This window comes from Magallana gigas, chromosome 8 (genome assembly GCF_963853765.1).
Source record: "Magallana gigas chromosome 8, xbMagGiga1.1, whole genome shotgun sequence".
Lineage (NCBI taxonomy): Eukaryota > Metazoa > Mollusca > Bivalvia > Ostreida > Ostreidae > Magallana > Magallana gigas.
In genome coordinates, this window is record NC_088860.1 from 1,120,771 (window position 1) to 1,137,823 (window position 17,053).

General features: G+C 35.1%; 8 non-coding genes across 8 annotated transcripts; all 8 read left to right on the top strand.

Annotated features, from left to right (window-relative positions):
- Positions 1–5,512: 5,512 nt before the first annotated feature.
- On the top strand, positions 5,513–5,600 carry Trnay-gua (transfer RNA tyrosine (anticodon GUA)). Its single transcript is given in 2 exon segments — positions 5,513–5,549; positions 5,565–5,600. It is a non-coding gene; the product is annotated as a tRNA-Tyr (tRNA).
- An 836-nt stretch (positions 5,601–6,436) lies between these two features.
- Positions 6,437–6,524, top strand: Trnay-gua (transfer RNA tyrosine (anticodon GUA)). Its single transcript is given in 2 exon segments — positions 6,437–6,473; positions 6,489–6,524. It is a non-coding gene; the product is annotated as a tRNA-Tyr (tRNA).
- A 2,424-nt stretch (positions 6,525–8,948) lies between these two features.
- Positions 8,949–9,036, top strand: Trnay-gua (transfer RNA tyrosine (anticodon GUA)). Its single transcript is given in 2 exon segments — positions 8,949–8,985; positions 9,001–9,036. It is a non-coding gene; the product is annotated as a tRNA-Tyr (tRNA).
- A 1,520-nt stretch (positions 9,037–10,556) lies between these two features.
- Positions 10,557–10,644, top strand: Trnay-gua (transfer RNA tyrosine (anticodon GUA)). The gene is given in 2 exon segments: positions 10,557–10,593; positions 10,609–10,644. It is a non-coding gene; the product is annotated as a tRNA-Tyr (tRNA).
- An 856-nt stretch (positions 10,645–11,500) lies between these two features.
- Trnay-gua (transfer RNA tyrosine (anticodon GUA)) lies at positions 11,501–11,588 on the top strand. The gene is given in 2 exon segments: positions 11,501–11,537; positions 11,553–11,588. It is a non-coding gene; the product is annotated as a tRNA-Tyr (tRNA).
- Positions 11,589–13,104: 1,516 nt separating this feature from the next.
- On the top strand, positions 13,105–13,192 carry Trnay-gua (transfer RNA tyrosine (anticodon GUA)). Its single transcript is given in 2 exon segments — positions 13,105–13,141; positions 13,157–13,192. It is a non-coding gene; the product is annotated as a tRNA-Tyr (tRNA).
- Positions 13,193–14,667: 1,475 nt separating this feature from the next.
- Trnay-gua (transfer RNA tyrosine (anticodon GUA)) lies at positions 14,668–14,755 on the top strand. Its single transcript is given in 2 exon segments — positions 14,668–14,704; positions 14,720–14,755. It is a non-coding gene; the product is annotated as a tRNA-Tyr (tRNA).
- Positions 14,756–16,253: 1,498 nt separating this feature from the next.
- Trnay-gua (transfer RNA tyrosine (anticodon GUA)) lies at positions 16,254–16,341 on the top strand. The gene is given in 2 exon segments: positions 16,254–16,290; positions 16,306–16,341. It is a non-coding gene; the product is annotated as a tRNA-Tyr (tRNA).
- The last annotated feature ends 712 nt before the right edge of the window (positions 16,342–17,053 follow it).

Here is a 17,053-nt window from a genome sequence, read left to right on the forward strand (position 1 = left end):
ATAGACACCGTATTGTTTTATCAGGCAAATTTGTCATGCCAGCATGTCTTTAGCCTTCATCAACAAGAATACCTTGTGTTTTTTTTTCTTTTAATCGGTTCGCTTTTAGACCTCCGCACACGTAAAGGGTTGTGTATTGCCGCGGTCCCTTTCGCTCTACTGGCTTCAAGTATCGTACGAGATGTAAATCGGTAAGCAGCGATTGATTACCAGAAAGCGAAAACACAACCCTAGCCTGTTACACGATACATAATGTTTTGTTGTCTTTCCCACCCATGCTGGATAAAGATCTAGCCCCCCTAAATACCCGAGATCTTATCACACTCTTCTTCTGCTCGCCTAGGTCAATCAAGGCGTATAGATAGGCTGACCTTTCGAACTTTAAATATTTCTGAAGTATACAATTATTGTTTGAATGATTAGGTTCCGTTTTCATGCTCCGCGCATTAAGGTTGTGCTGCAAGACGCAACGTGTTGTTAGGAGGGCCAGACTGGTCGGGTGAGAAACGATTAAGAGCCTGCTGTGGCATGGTGACTCTCGTTATGATGTTATCTGATTGGTCATAAATCAACAGACAACAGCCCAAGTATTAACTCCAAAATATAGCATTATCTGTTGCTGAATTGATCTTTGTTTTTACAACAAACCAATCAGTGTTCTGGTGTTAAAAATCAATTTATCCTGGTCTCAGCCTGCAATTAGCCGCAACCCTCACCGACAAATTTATTAAGAATATGGGAAATATGCCGACCGTGAGGTAACAATGAGAGCATTTTCTTCTCTATACCACATCACAGGTTTTTCCGAACTTTTGTCTAATCTTAATGGATTTGGTCCGACTTTTACAAACGAGAGTTTGTCGGCATTTTCCAGCACCGCACAGAATGTGACGTCACAAACGGGAACCTGAAGTCGTGCATCGTACTCCTGCCTTTTAGAGAACTTTTTATTTTAACAAACTATTTGGTTGTATCTCGAACTCAAAAGTCCGAAGTCCAAAGTAACAGCTCGTTTAAGGCCATTTTTCGGACTGCATTTGATTGCAGCAAATTTCAAGTACACTCTGACATTAAAATACAGTTTTTTGCATTTGCCCTAAACTTTTATTTACATTTATTGATATGAATTCATCACTGAAACATTTTGCTATTCTTTAGAATTTGGTCTCGAGGGAAAGAAAATATACTCTGGAAGTCAAAATACCACTCAATAAACGGATAAAGGGTCATATCTTTTGCGAAAAATAAAATCCTTTCTAAATTCACTTTGGCTTTATACACGTAACTCTATATGAAATGTTAGCCTTTGTAAAACACATCAATTTGAACTGCTATTTGGGGGCTCGTGGCAAACTCATTTTCGTTTTCTGCTAGTTTAGAAAAACAAAAAGTCTTTTGTTTTCTTTAACAACAAAATGTATTCCTAAACATAATTCTTTTTGTTGAAATGGAGCTCGTGATGGGAATTTTAGCTGATCATAATCCCAGACTTTCGGGGGTTTAGATGACAAAGATTAAGACACACACGTGCCGAGCTGGAAGCATGGGTCGGGGGGTTTATTCAAGATCTTGAATTTCGTGGACCCTTTCGGATGAATGGAGCATATTATATTATGTAACAGTTTGTCGAACTAATATTAATAGCTATCTTTTACAACCAATTTCATTAATGAATGCCAAGTATAATCTACGATCTGAATTCACCCATTGTATCACATCGCTTGAAACAAAGATACAGAAAGCTTGTGTTGGACCCCCTCTCTGAGTCAGAGCAGACTTGTGAAGTGAATGAACCGTCGCGTGGACAATGGTGGGTTTTGTGACTCCTGATCAAGTGTGCATTCTGTGCAGGGCCCCGGGAAAACCCCTGTCACAACATGGGACTCGATATGCAGTGAGTAAGTGGGGGGATACGTCCGCTGCCTATACAGGTGTTCAAAATAAATGGAAACTCTATCCCGATTCCCTAGCACCTGTTATAAAGTAGCTGCAGATTGCCTTTCATTAGTTTTGGACTTCGTTCATATTGCACCCAGCAATTTATGGGATAAACGTGTATATTATTTATGTTAAACTCTGGAACACTGGCTATTGGGTATATCAAATATATCAGGCCAGATTTATTGAATCGTGATGTTAAAAACGCTATAATATTATGATGAATTATGCAGCGGATAATATTTCTAAGTCCTCGGTATGTGATGTCCGGGGAGGGTTCGAGTGTTTTGGAATGTGGTATCACTGTATTTCACATTTCCTTTCTCTCTCCTAGTCCCCCCCCCCCCCACACTCACACAGGGCTGTCTAACAAACCCTCTCCCCTCTGTGATACGAACAGTATACTGTATGCATTCAACTTAAGAGGACTGGGTGGTTGTGACCATTTTAGACTGTTTTGATCTCCTTTAGAAGAAGAACTCTGTATTGAGATGTTTAGGAAACTACTAAAATTTAAAAGTTAAAATTATTTATTTATTTATTTGTTTTAATATAATTGATTTGACTCTTAACAGTATCTTTACTTTATGTATTATGTTGAATCTCTATGTAGAGGAAATAAAGCATGAATGAAAGAATGATGGTTAAATTGTTGACTACCCAGCCTTAGCCAGTATCAAATTATAAGTTTAATCTAAACTTTAAAGTCAAACTTGAAACAATTTCATAAAAATTAAATTGATGCATAAAATAGAATACAGTTCTTAATTGTATTCTGTTATAATTCAGTCTATGATTGTTAATTTATATTTTTTTATGTTTAAGAAAATAAAATCTTGAATATATTTTTATGTAATATTTTATTTAATTTGTTGTGTTTTTATATACATCACATTATATACATTAACAACATGTGATATACTCTTTATGTTTTGAATAATAACAACAATGATTTCCTTATTGCCTTTTTTTATTTTTTCCGTTATAACACACATAAGAGGCAAAAAATAACTTTTTGCTGCTAATTTTCTTAAATCTTTCTAACGGTTATTCTTGAAATAAAATAGATGAAAGTAAGAAACGGATCATGTATGATTGAAGAAGTCAGTACATTTTGACCTTTGACTCGCTTTCATTCGTTGCCCCTCGTTACTTGGCGTCCATGACACCCTCCTGCACTTTTGTAAAACTTGAGATAAATACAACCTAATTTACGATCGGTTGAGATGCAGGTGAAACTTATATATTGAATGATGTATCCTGAAATATACATGCAATGCTGTGTCGCCGATACTTAAATTGATGGGAAGCGACAGTATTTTTTTTTAAAATTCTAACATCCGGTAATGTTAATATATTCGAGGTGCTTTACTAAGCTCTGACGAAAGGTGCGAGAAGTTGCGATTGGTTACACATTTCATTTATTTTGTGCTTCTCTCTTTTTTATTGTTTCTAAAGAAGTATTGTTTGATATTTAAAAAAAATGTTCCGTTTTATAAGTTTCTATTTCATGCTGTTCCATCTTATTGTTCCATTTTTTCTGTTCTTAGAGTTATCATATACATTGTCTTATTTGCCATTTCCCGCACCATTTTGTGTTTGCTTACTGTTTTTGTTGGTTATACATGTCTCCATTCAATTTGTTCTATACTATTGAGTTCGCCGACTGTTGTTAAAGGCTGTAGCTGCATACATTCAGTATGTTCTTTAATGCTTATATTATCAACAGCTGTCCAAGTCATACGAGCAGTCGTGCTCATGTGAAGTTGACTTCTTTTTTCTTTGCGCTGTAAAATTTGATAGGTCCTATCAATGTTCAATGAATTCGATTCCCGCTGTAAATTATGAATCAGCCTCCGTCCCGCGCCGTTAACCTATGGGCAACAACATGCTGAAAGTATTCATAATCAATGATTATTAAAACGCAATGCGCCCGAATCTGGTATACTGGAACGTGAGAGAAACCCAACCTTCTCCATATCTCACTCTAGTCATTCGCTCAGTTGCTGGACGTGTTGTCACTCGCTCAGGAAAAAAACAACAAATCGCTGAAACGTACAGGAGGATAGACAACAAACAACATGGAAAGTGGCACGCTGATAGAACAATGAACGATGTCACGGATATGCCATCAATAGAGAGAATCTGATCGAAGAACTGTTTAATCGCCACGATCCATTGACAACGGAGCGGGTGAAATGTAATGCAACAGGAGATTAATCTAATAAAATGATCAGGGTTTTTTTCGTTTCTGCTCTAACCGTTATCGACATACATATAATCAGCGTTCAAGGACGTATATATGAGGACAATTGGCTAACGGGTTTTCCTGAGTTGGGTAAACAGATAAATTTACTCCCTTATAACCCTAGTTTCTGAGAGAGATGTCGTGATGAAACCTTTTAGATCACAGAGTCCTAGACCACCCTTACTCTGACTCTGGAGAAGTAACAATTAAGGCCGACCACAACGGTCACTTGACTCATCCTCTCGACCACGCCCCCTTCTCCGCCATTGTTTCTCCCCCACGGTCCGGCAACTTGGCGGCATCCTGTAAACCACTGTATTGACAACAGAATCAAACACGGAGCAAATCTTTTGTCAATAGCATGAAATAGTCTTCCAATCAGAAAAATGAGAACGATTTGCTCCTGTCTGTCCCTCTTCAAACACTTCAAGGGTCTTAAAAGTGTTTGATGGAGTGGCTGCTACTCATCTCTGAATGGACCATCCATTAGAACTGACAAGGATTATTGCGAGTATAAAAGACGACTCCATTACGGCCTCTTTTCCGGCTTGTAAGTTGACTTTTGTCAACAAAGGGTGTATATGACGCTACTGAGAGGAATCTAATGACAATTTGGAACGGTGAAGAAAATCCCTGCTGATTGGCAATGACCCTTTGGACGCCGAGTCCTAAAGCTTAACTACAACAAGCCGATTCGTGAATTCTGGAATTGGGTCCGACTCTTTGGCTCCCCAATGTCATTTGTCATATTTTGACACTGAGTCACAGATTCAGGGAAATAATTTGTTTTTACATGTACAGTGTATTTAGAAAGAGTAATAGTTACTTTAGAATTACATTAGAAAAAAGTGTCCAACTTATCCATCCAAATTAACCATCTAACATGAATACCTATACATATTTAAATGTCCATCACACAAAAAAGAGAACACAATTGAATGATCGCAATCAGTTAATCATAAAAAACGTGAGTAACCCTTTACAACTTGAATTTAAAGAAAATAAAGACTCAATTTAAACTTTAAAATGTATTTTGTTTCGCGTTTCCAGATCCACACAATGTAAAGTAAAAAACGTCTCGTACAAACAGTTAACAAATGTTTTACTTTACATAAAAACAAGCATTTTTGTGGAGAAGAAAAACAAATAACACTTGTTCTGTTGATATATATAAGATTTCTGCCTCCACATGTGAATGAACTGCTCTAATCCTGTGTGAATATTAGCGTACTATGTCTCTAGTAAAGAACAATTATCGACCCAATAATTGGTTATTGCTTAACAGAAATATATATTTAAAAACCAATTGCTTTTAATTACTTTTATCCCGTGATAGCTCAGTTGGTAGAGCGGAGGACTGTAGTGGTAGATAACTGTCATCCTTAGGTCGGTGGTTCAAATCCGCCTCGCAGGAGTAATATTTTTTTATCCATTACATGTATAAGAGACCCTGATGTTGCAACTGAGAAACGTACTCGTAAATGCTGTTTAGACGAAGTCTGCTAATATTGAACATGATGCATCTACATGAATATGTTAGTTAGGCACGTGGTTGTGTTTGTTAATTATTTTCCTCTGCTGACTGTTATAATTGTCACTTAGTCAGGTGACATTAATATTCATGGCAAGCCGATTCGTGAATTCTGGAATTGGGTCTGAATCTTTGGCTCCCTAATGTCATTTGTCATATTTTGACACTGAATCACAGATTTAATGAAATAATTTGTTTTTACATGTATTTAGATAGAGCAACATTTACTTTTACATTAGAAAAGTGTTCAACTTATCCATCCAAATGTACCCCGCTGACATGAATACCTACATATTTAAATGCCCATCACACAAAAAAGTGAACACAATTGAATGATCGCAATCAATTATTCATATAAACATTAGTAACCCTTTACAACTTGAATTTAAAGAAAATAAAGACTCAATTTAAACTTTAAAATGTATTTTGTTTCGCGTTTACAGATCCACACAATGTAAAGTAAAAAACATCTCGTTCAAACAATTAACAAATGTTTAACTTTACATAAAAACAAGCATTTTTGTGGAGAAGAAAAACAAATAACACTTGTTCTGTTGATATATATAAGATTTCTGCCTCCACATGTGAATGAACTGCTCTAATCCTGTGTGAATATTAGCGTACTATGTCTCTAGTAAAGAACAATTATCGACCCAATAATTGGTTATTGCTTAACAGAAATATATATTTAAAAATCAATTGCTTTTAATTACTTTTATCCCGTGATAGCTCAGCTGGTAGAGCGGAGGACTGTAGTGGTAGATAACTGTCATCCTTAGGTCGGTGGTTCAAATCCGCCTCGCGGGAGTAATATTTTTTTATCCATTACATGTATAAGAGACCCTGATGTTGCAACTGAGAAACGTACTCGTAAATGCTGTTTAGACGAAGTCTGCTAATATTTAACATGATGCATCTACATGAATATGTTAGGCAGACACATGGCTGTGTTTGTTTATTATTTTCCTCTGTTGACTGTTATAATTGTCACCTAGTCAGGTGACATTAATATTCATGGCACGGGCTATGAGAGACCGTAAAAGTTATTACGGGCCGCCGGAAGGCGGTCCGTTATTCGATATACATTTAGAGATTGTTACTGTGTTTCTGCGGGATAGTTCTTTTTTAATAGAATTAATATTATGCTTATTTTTTATGAATTACAAGTAAATTTGCATGTAGAAATATGTGTTATGCCTTTTAAAAAATATCACACATTTTTTGTTTTACTCGTAAATGAAAAATAGGTCAAACATAGTGGATTGTTGTGTTTGGCGCGTTTTTATCGATACTATAATCTATTCGGAAAATTTCGGAGTTCTTCATTCTTTTCAAAACAATGCATCGGGATCGGTATGCAGGACATACTAAAGACCTGAAGAACAAAAGACCTGAATGTCATTAAATTTTATATAAATGATATATTTGAATTGTGCCGTGTCAAGTAAAATGACTTCGTGTGTGTATTTATTATATTTCCATGTAAAATGTGGTAGAATCATGACATCCATATCAATTAGTTACGCAACAATATGATAGAAATGAAAATTTGAACTGACTAGAAAACTTGAACTAATCCATTTCTATTTTATCACGTGGTCCCTTGAAATCATATAAACTAATGCATTCAGTTTTCATTCAATACAATGCAACAACAAGAAAACCAAAATGGTTTGTAATACATAATCTCCAAGAGAAAAATGATGAATTGAACTTTGTATTGAGTAATGTACAAATCCATGTGTTAGAACTCCATTACTTCATCAGTTCATACTATGGCAATGGTCATACAATTACCGTTAGATATGCTTACAGTAACGAACTCGATTCTTTATGGTTGCTGAAAATATATTAAAATTTACCATTGAAATTAGTACAACCAACTCTTATTTTCTTCTTTGTGGTGAGTGTTCATGTAAACAACCAATGATTCATACAACAATTATATTTTTGCGGCCCTTTTGACGCTTGCGTCAATATGATTTCTTGTTGTGTACTAGTAAAACCGTTCGGAGGCTCTATTTCGTGCAGTCAAGACACGCTTGTCATGAACGATTCTAGCGACGAACTTCTCTAAGAAAGAAGCGAAACCAACCAAACTAAAATGGAAACTGTTGGAAACCCTTCACTGGATATTGCCGACGTTGTGAAGCTCGTCACGGTTGTTTTGCAGACCAAGTTTCACAGTTTATCAGGTCAGCTTAAAGCAGAACAGTGTAAGTCTATCACTAAGAAATAATGAAGGTAACCGTGCACAGTAAAAACTGAATGCTGAGATTATCTTGGGTCTATGTAAACTAGAAATTAGAGTTTTTATAACACTAAAAGACAGCATGTGAGTTACAGTTATGAGAGGATTGTGTAATAAACCTAAAAACGCGTCAGAAGCATATTCGAATAGCCGATTCCTCTCCAGTCAGGTGGAAATCAGTAAATGAGCAATAATCAAGAGAAATTGCGGACAACTCCGATGACGAGAAGAAAATTCGAAGTGCGGAAAACCGCGCCCTCCGACAGAACAGGCGTTTTCATCCATTTGGCACCTACTACAAGACTCTCCAAGCGGTGACGACAGGATCGGCACCTCAGCTCAGTTCTTCTGTGTCTTCTGCTATTGCATTTCAGTCATTGACATACTAGCAACAGCCTTTCTTTGAATTTGTTTATCAAAAAATTTAAACTTATTTAGAAAGAGCAATACATTGTATGTCCTTTATTTAGAAAAGTGCTCAACTTATTCGTTGCAAATTGGCCTACTTAAATGGGTACCTATGTATTTAAAGGCCTATTACACAGCAAAGCGAACACATTTAAAAGAACGCAATCAATTAATCATAAAAACGTTAGAAACATTTTACAACATGAATTAAAAAAAAAATTAGGACTCACTTTAAACTTTAGAAATGTATTTTTTCGCCGTATCTATATCTACACCATGTTAATTAATTATCTTGTTGACTATGCCCTCCTACAAACAATTAACAAATATTTAACTTTACCTTATACAAATATAACAAAATACATTTCTTGAGTTTTTTTTTTTAGCAGAAAACAAAAAACACTTTTTCTGTTTATATAAACTGATATTCTGCCTTCACATGTAAAACTGCTCTAGTCCTGTGTGAATGATACCGTAACTAATCTCCAGTAAACAACAATTATCGACCAAAAATTTGTTATTGGTTATCAGAAATACACATTACAAATCAATTACTTTTCATTATGGAATATCCCGTGATAGCTCAGTTGGTAGAGCGGAGGACTGTAGTGGTAGAAAACTGTCATCCTTAGGTCGGTGGTTCAAATCCGCCTCGCGGGAATAGCATTTTTTCCTCCAATACATGTTGAAAACCATAATGTTGTAACTGAAAAACGTTCTCGTAAATTCAGTTTAAAGGAACCTTGATAAAATTTAGGATAAAAGTTAAGTACTTTTTAATGATTAATAATGTTACTCAAACACGTGGTTGTGGTTGTTTATTCTTTTCATCTATTGACTGTTATAATTGTCAACTAGTCAGATGACAATATTCATAGCACGGGATATGAGTGACCGTGAAAGTAATGTCATGTTGTAAATTTTGAGTGTACAGGATGACATAAATTATACAAAATTTACGACAATGACAGTTATTGTGTACTAGTAAAACCATTCAAAGGCTCTGTTTTGTGCAGTCAAGAGAGACTTGTCATGGACGACTCTCGCGACAAAATTTCTCTATTAGAAAAAGGCAAAACAATCCAAACTCAAAAAGAAGCTGCTGGAAACCCTCCACTGAATATTGCCGATGTGGTGAAGCTCGTCACGGGCGTTTTGCAGACCCAATATCGAAATTTATCGGGATGTAGCTTAAAGCAGAAAAGTTTGAATCTATCACTAAGAAATTAAACGCATGGCCCAATGACGTGTGCATTAACTGTTTTTACCAAAGACACTTGAAAAGCAACTGTCCAAAATACACAGAGTCTTTGATAAGTATAAAGGTCATAATGGTAATTCTATTATTGCTCGCCAGGTGAAATGCTTTCAGAAAAATTATTTAAAGCAAAGTTCATTGATAAACACAAGTTAAAAAGAAATCTTGATAAATGGAAAGAAATTGGTACAATTCTCTTTGAAAGTTATTGAATCTGGCTATGAAATTCCTTTTATTTCAAATCTACCGACAATGTATTTTTGTAATATCATATCAGCCATTCACAATGCTGAATTTGTTCCTTCAGAAATTTCAGACTTGTTGAAAAATAAACATATTTAGAAAGAGCAATATTTACTTTTACATTAGAAAAGTGCTCAACTCATCCATTGCAAGTTTACCCACTAACATGAGTACCTATAAATTTAAATTTCCATTACACCGTGATTACAATGACAGAGCGTAATCAATTACAGATACAGAAGTTAGAAACCCTTTACAACATGAATTTAAAGAAGAAAAAAAAGACTGGATTTAAACTCTGTAAATGTGCATTTTTCGTCGAATCTAGATCTACACCATCTTAAGTGAATGACTTGTTGACTCTGCCACTCGTACCAACAATGTTGAACATGTTTAATTTTTCAAAATAAATACAGGTATATCAAAATATCATCTAGTAGAAAACAAATAACACGAATTGAATGACTTCAAAATATGATTGTTGTTTAGATTCATTCAATGCGATTGGTTGTTCTGAAGATATATTAAAGTTCTGCATTCACATGTGAATGAACTGCTCTAGTCCTTTGTGAATATTAGCGTACTATGTTTCCAGTAAAGAACAATTATCGACCCAATAATTGGTTATTGCTTAACAGAAATATATATTTAAAAATCAATTGCTTTTTATTATTTTTATCCCGTGATAGCTTAGTTGGTAGAGCGGAGGACTGTAGTGGTAGATAACTGTCATCCTTAGGTTGGTGGTTCGAATCCGCCTCGCGGGAGTAATATTTTTTCATCCAATGCATATATAAGTAACCTTGATGTTGCAACTGAGAAACGTACTCGTAAATGCTGTTTAGACGAAGTCTGCTAATATTTAACATGACGCATCTACATGAATATGTTAGTTAGGCACGTGGTTGTGTTTGTTTATTATTTTCCTCTGTTGACTGTTGTATTGTCACCTAGTCAGGTGATATTAATATTCATGGCACGGGCTATGAGAGACCGTAAAATTTATTGTGTTCTAGTAAAACCGTTCGGAGGCTATGTTTCGTGCAGTCAAGACACGCTTGTCATGAACGACTCTAGCGACGAACTTCTCTAAGAAAGAAGCGAAACCAACCAAACTAAAAAGGAAACTGTTGGAAACCCTTCACTGGAAATTGCCGACGTTGTGAAGCTCGTCACGGTTGTTTTGCCGACCAAGTTTCACAGTTTGTCAGGTCAGCTTAAAGCAGAACAGGTTAAGTCTATCACTAAGAAATAATGAAGGTAACCGTGCACAGTAAAATTTGAATGCTGAGATTATCTGGGGTCTATGTAAACTGGAAATTAGAGGGTTTTTTACACTAAAAGACAGCGTGTCAGTTACAATTATGAGAGGATTGCGTAATAAACCTAAAAACGCGTCAGAAGCATATTCGAATAGCTGATTCCTCTCCAATCAGGTGGAAAACAGTAAATGAGCAATATGTGTAAGTTTTCTGCCTTCACATGTGAATGAACTGCTCTAATCATGTGTGAATATTAGCGTACTATGTCTCCAGTCAAGAATAATTAGCTGAATTAATAATAATTTGTGATTGGTTAACTGATATACATATTAAAAATCAATTACTTTTCATTTTTAAATATCCCGTGATAGCTCAGTTGGTAGAGCGGAGTACTGTAGTGGTAGAGAACTGTCATCCTTAGGTCGGTGGTTCAAATCCGCCTCGCGGGAATAGCATTTTTTCCTCCAATACATGTTGAAAACCATAATGTTGTAACTGAAAAACGTTCCCGTAAATGCAGTTTAAAGGAACCTTGATAAAATTTAAGATAAAAGTTATGTACTTTTTCATGATTATTAATGTTACTCAAACACATGGTTGTGGTTGTTTATTCTTTTCATCTATTGACTATTATAATTGTCAACTAGTCAGATGACAATATTCATAGCACGTGTTATGAGTGACCGTGAAAGTAATGTCATGTTGCAAATTTTGAGTGTACGGGATGACAATAAATTATAAAAAATTTACGACATTGACAGGTATTGTGTACTAGTAAAACCATTCAAAGGCTCTGTTTTGTGCTGTCAAGACAGACTTGTCATGGACGACTCTCGCGACGAAATTTCTCTATTAGAAAAAGGCGAAACCAACCAAACTCAAAAAGTAACCGCTGAAAACCATCCACTGGATATTGCCGATATGGTGAAGCTCGTCACGGGCGTTTTGCAGACCCAATATCGAAATTTATCGGGATATAGCTTAAAGCAGAACAGTTTGAATCTATCACTAAGAAATTAAACGCATGGCCCAATGACGTGTGCATTAACTGTTTTTACCAAAGACACTTGAAAAGCAACTGTCCAAAATACACAGAGTCTTTGATAAGTATAAAGGTCATAATGGTAATTCTATTATTGCTCGCCAGGTGAAATGCTTTCAGAAAAATTATTTAAAGCAAAATTCATTGATAAACGCAGTTTAAAAAGAAATCTTGATAAATGGATAGAAATTGGTACAGTTCATTTTGAAGTTATTGAATCTGGCTATGAAATTCGTTTTATTTCAAATCTACCGACAATGTGTTTTGTAATAACAAATCAGTCATTCAAAATGCTGAATTTGTTCCTTCAGAAATTTCAGACTTGTTGAAAAATAAACATATTTAGAAAGAGCAATATTTACTTTTACATTAGATAAGTGCTCAACTCATCCATTGCAAGTTTACCCGCTAACATAAGTACCTATATCTTTAAATGTCCATTACACCGTGATTACAATGACAGAACTTTATCAATTACATATACAGACGTTAGAAACCCTTTACAACAGGAATTTAAAGAAAATAAAGACTGGATTTAAACTCTGTAAATGTGCATTTTTCGTCGATTCTAGATCTACACCATATTAAGTGAATGACTTGTTTACTCTGCCACTCGTACCAACAATGTTGAACATGTTTACTTTTTCAAAATAAATACAGGTATATCAAAATATCATCTAGTAGAAAACAAATAACACGAATTGAAAGACTTTAAAATATGAATGTTGTTTTGATTCATTCAATGCGATTGGTTGTTCTGTTTATATATAAAAGTTCTGCCTTCATATGTGAATGAACTGCTCTAGTCGTGTGTGAATATTAGCGTACTATGTTTCCAGTAAAGAACAATTATCGACCCAATAATTGGTTATTGCTTAACAGAAATATATATTTAAAAATCAATTGTTTTTTATTACTTTTATCCCGTGATAGCTTAGTTGGTAGAGCGGAGGACTGTAGTGGTAGAAAACTGTCATCCTTAGGTTGGGGGTTCGAATCCGCCTCGCGGGAGTAATTTTTTTTTATCCAATGCATGTATAAGCAACCTTGATGTTGCAACTGAGAAACGTACTCGTAAATGCTGTTTAGACGAAGTCTGCTAATATTTAACATGATGCATCTACATGAATATGTTAGTTAGGCACGTGGTTGTGTTTGTTTATTATTTTCCTCTGTTGACTGTTATAATTGTCACCTAGTCAGGTGATATTAATATTCATGGCACGGGCTATGAGAGACCGTAAAATTTATTGTGTACTAGTAAAACCGTTCGGAGGCTATGTTTCGTGCAGTCAAGACACGCTTGTCATGAACAATTCTAGCGACGAACTTCTCTAAGAAAGAAGCGAAACCAAACAAACTAAAAAGGAAACTGTTGGAAACACTTCACTGGATATTGCCGACGTTGTGAAGCTCGTCACGGTTGTTTTGCAGACCAAGTTTCACAGTTTATCAGGTCAGCTTAAAGCAGAACAGTGTAAGTCTATCACTATGAAATAATGAAGGTAACCGTGCACAGTAAAAACTGAATGCTGAGATTATCTGGGGTCTATGTAAACTGAAAATTAGAGGTTTTTTTTACACTAAAAGACAGTGTGCCAGTTACAATTATGAGAGGATTGTGTAATAAACCTAAAAACGCGTCAGAAGCATATTCGAATAGCCGATTCCTCTCCAATCAGGTGGAAAACAGTAAATGAGCAATAATCAAGAGAAATTGCGGACAACTCCGATGACGAGAAGAAAATTCGAAGTGCGGAAAACCGCGCCCTCCGACAGAACAGGCGTTTTTATCCATTTGGCACCTACTACAAGACTCTCCAAGCGGCGACGACAGGATCGGCACCTCAGCTCAGTTCTTTTGTGTCTTCTGCTACTACATTTCAGTCATTGGCATACTAGCAACAGCCTTTCTTTGAATTTGTTTTTTCAAAAAAATTAAACTTATTTAGAAAGAGCAATAAATTGTATGTACTTGATATAGAAAAGTGCTCAACTTACTCGTTGCAAATTGGCCTACTTAAATGGGTACCTATGTATTTAAACGCCCATTACACAGCCAAGCGAACACATTTAAAAGAACGCAATCAATTAATCATAAAAACGTTAGAAACATTTTACAACATGAATTTTAAAAAATTAGGACTCACTTTAAACTTTAGAAATGTATTTTTTCGCCGTATCTATATCTACACCATGTTAATTAATTATCTTGTTGACTATGCCCTCCTACAAACAATTAACAAATATTTAACTTTATTTAATACAAATATAACATAATACACTTCTTGATTTTTTTAAAACAGAAAACACATAACACTTGTTCTTTTTATATAAACTGATATTCTGCCTTCACATGTAAAACTGCTCTAGTCCTGAATGATAGCGTAACTATTCTCCAGTAAACAACAATTATCGACCAAATAATTTGTTATTGGTTAACAGAAATACATATTAAAAATCATTTACTTTTAATTATTAAATATCCCGTGATAGCTCAGTTGGTAGAGCGGAGGACTGTAGTGGTAGAAAACTGTCATCCTTAGGTCGGTGGTTCAAATCCGCCTCGCGGGATTAGTATTTTTTTCTTCAATACATGTTGAAAACCATAATGTTGTACTGGTAAATGCAGTTTAAGGAACCTTGCTAAAGTTTAAGATAAAAGTTATGTACTTTTTAATAATTATTAATGTTACTCAAACACCTGGTTGTGGTTGTTTATGCTTTTCATCTATTGACTATTATAATTGTCAACTAGTCAGATGACAATATTCATAGCACGGGATATGAGTGACCGTGAAAGTAATGTCATGGTGTAAATTTTGAGTGGACAGGGTGACAATAAATTATACAAAATCTACGACAATGACAGTTATTGTGAACTAGTAAAACCATTCAAAGGCTCTCTTTTGTGTAGTCAAGACAGATTTGTCATGGACGACTCTCGCGACGAAATTTCTCTATCAGAAAAAGGCGAAACCAACCAAACTCAAAAAGTAACCGCTGGAAACCCTCCACTGGATATTGCTGATGTGGTGTAGCTCGTCACGGGGGTTTTGCAGACCCAATATCGAAATTTATCGGGATATAGCTTAAAGCAGAACAGTTTGAATCTATCACTAAGAAATTAAACGCATGGCCCAGTGACGTGTGCATCAACTGTTTTTACCCAAGACACTAGAAAAGCAACTGTCCCAAATACACAGAGTCATTGATAAGTATAAAGGTCATAATGGTAATTCTATTATTGCTCGCCAGGTGAAATGCTTTCAGAAAAATTATTTAAAGCAAAGTTCATTGATAAACGCAGTTTAAAAAGAAATCTTGATAAATGGAAAGAAATTGGTACAATTCTCTTTGAAAGTTATTGAATCTGACTATGAAATTCCTTTTATTTCAAATCTACCGACAATGTATTTTGTAATAGAAAATCAGCCATTCACAATGCTGAATTTGTTCCTTCAGAAATTTCAGACTTGTTGAAAAATAAAGATATTTAGAAAGAGCAATATTTACTTTTACATAAGAAAAGTGCTCAACTCATCCATTGCAAGTTTACCCGCTAACATGAGTACCTATATCTTTAAATGTCCATTACACAGTGATTGCAATGACAGAGCGTAATCAATTACACATACAAACGTAAGAAACCCTTTACAACAGGAATTTAAAGAAAATAAAGACTGGATTTAAACTCTGTAAATGTGCATTTTTCGTCGATTCTAGATCTACACCATATTAAGTGAATGACTTGTTGACTCTGCCACTCGTACCAACAATGTTGAACAGATGTTTAATTTTTCAAAATAAATACATGTATATTTAAATATCATCTAGTAGAAAACAAATAACACGAATTGAATGACTTTAAAATATGAATGTTGTTTAGATTCATTCAATGCGATTGGTTGTTCTGTTGATATATTAAAGTTCTGCATTCACATGTGAATGAACTGCTCTAGTCCTGTGTGAATATTAGCGTACCTAGTAAATAACAATTATCGATCAAATAATGTGTTATTGCTTAACAGAAATATATATTTAAAAATCAATTGTTTTTTATTACTTTTATCCCGTGATAGCTCAGTTGGTAGAGCGGAGGACTGTAGTGGTAGATAACTGTCATCCTTAGGTCGGTGGTTCAAATCCGCCTCGCGGGAGTAATATTTTTTCATCCATTGCATGTATAATGAATATGATGCATCTACATAATTTAGTCAAACACATGGTTGTGTTTGTTTATTATTTTCCTTTATTGACTGTTATAATTGTCAACTAGTCAGGTGACATTCATATTCATAGTACGGGCTATGGGTGACCGTGCAAGTTATTGTGTAATAGTGAAACTGTTTGGAGGCTCTGTTTCGTGCGGTCATAACGACTCTGGCTTTGAATTTCTTTATAAGAAAGAAGCGAAACCTACGAAACTCAAAAAGAAACTGTTTGAAACCCTTCACTGGATATTTCCGACGTGATGAAACTCGTTCAGCAAACCCAATTTTACAATTCATCAGGTCAGCTTAAAGCAGAACAGTCTGAGTTAATCACTAAGATCTATTTTAAAAATTAAATCTGAAGAAACCTGCACAGTACGAGTTTAACGCTGAGATTTTCGAGGGTCTGTGTCATGTTGTAAATTTTGTATTTACACCAACTCAGTTAATTCAAATTTACAACATGACATCTGTATAAACTAAAAAAACCACCAGCTTTTGACACTAAAGATAACGATTCAGTTACTATAATTAAAGATGGATTGCGGGAAAAACTAAAAACGCACCAGAAACATATTGGAATCGCTGATTCCTCTCCAGCCGGATGGAAAACAGTAAACGATAATCAATCAAGAGAAATTGAGGCCAACTCAGATGA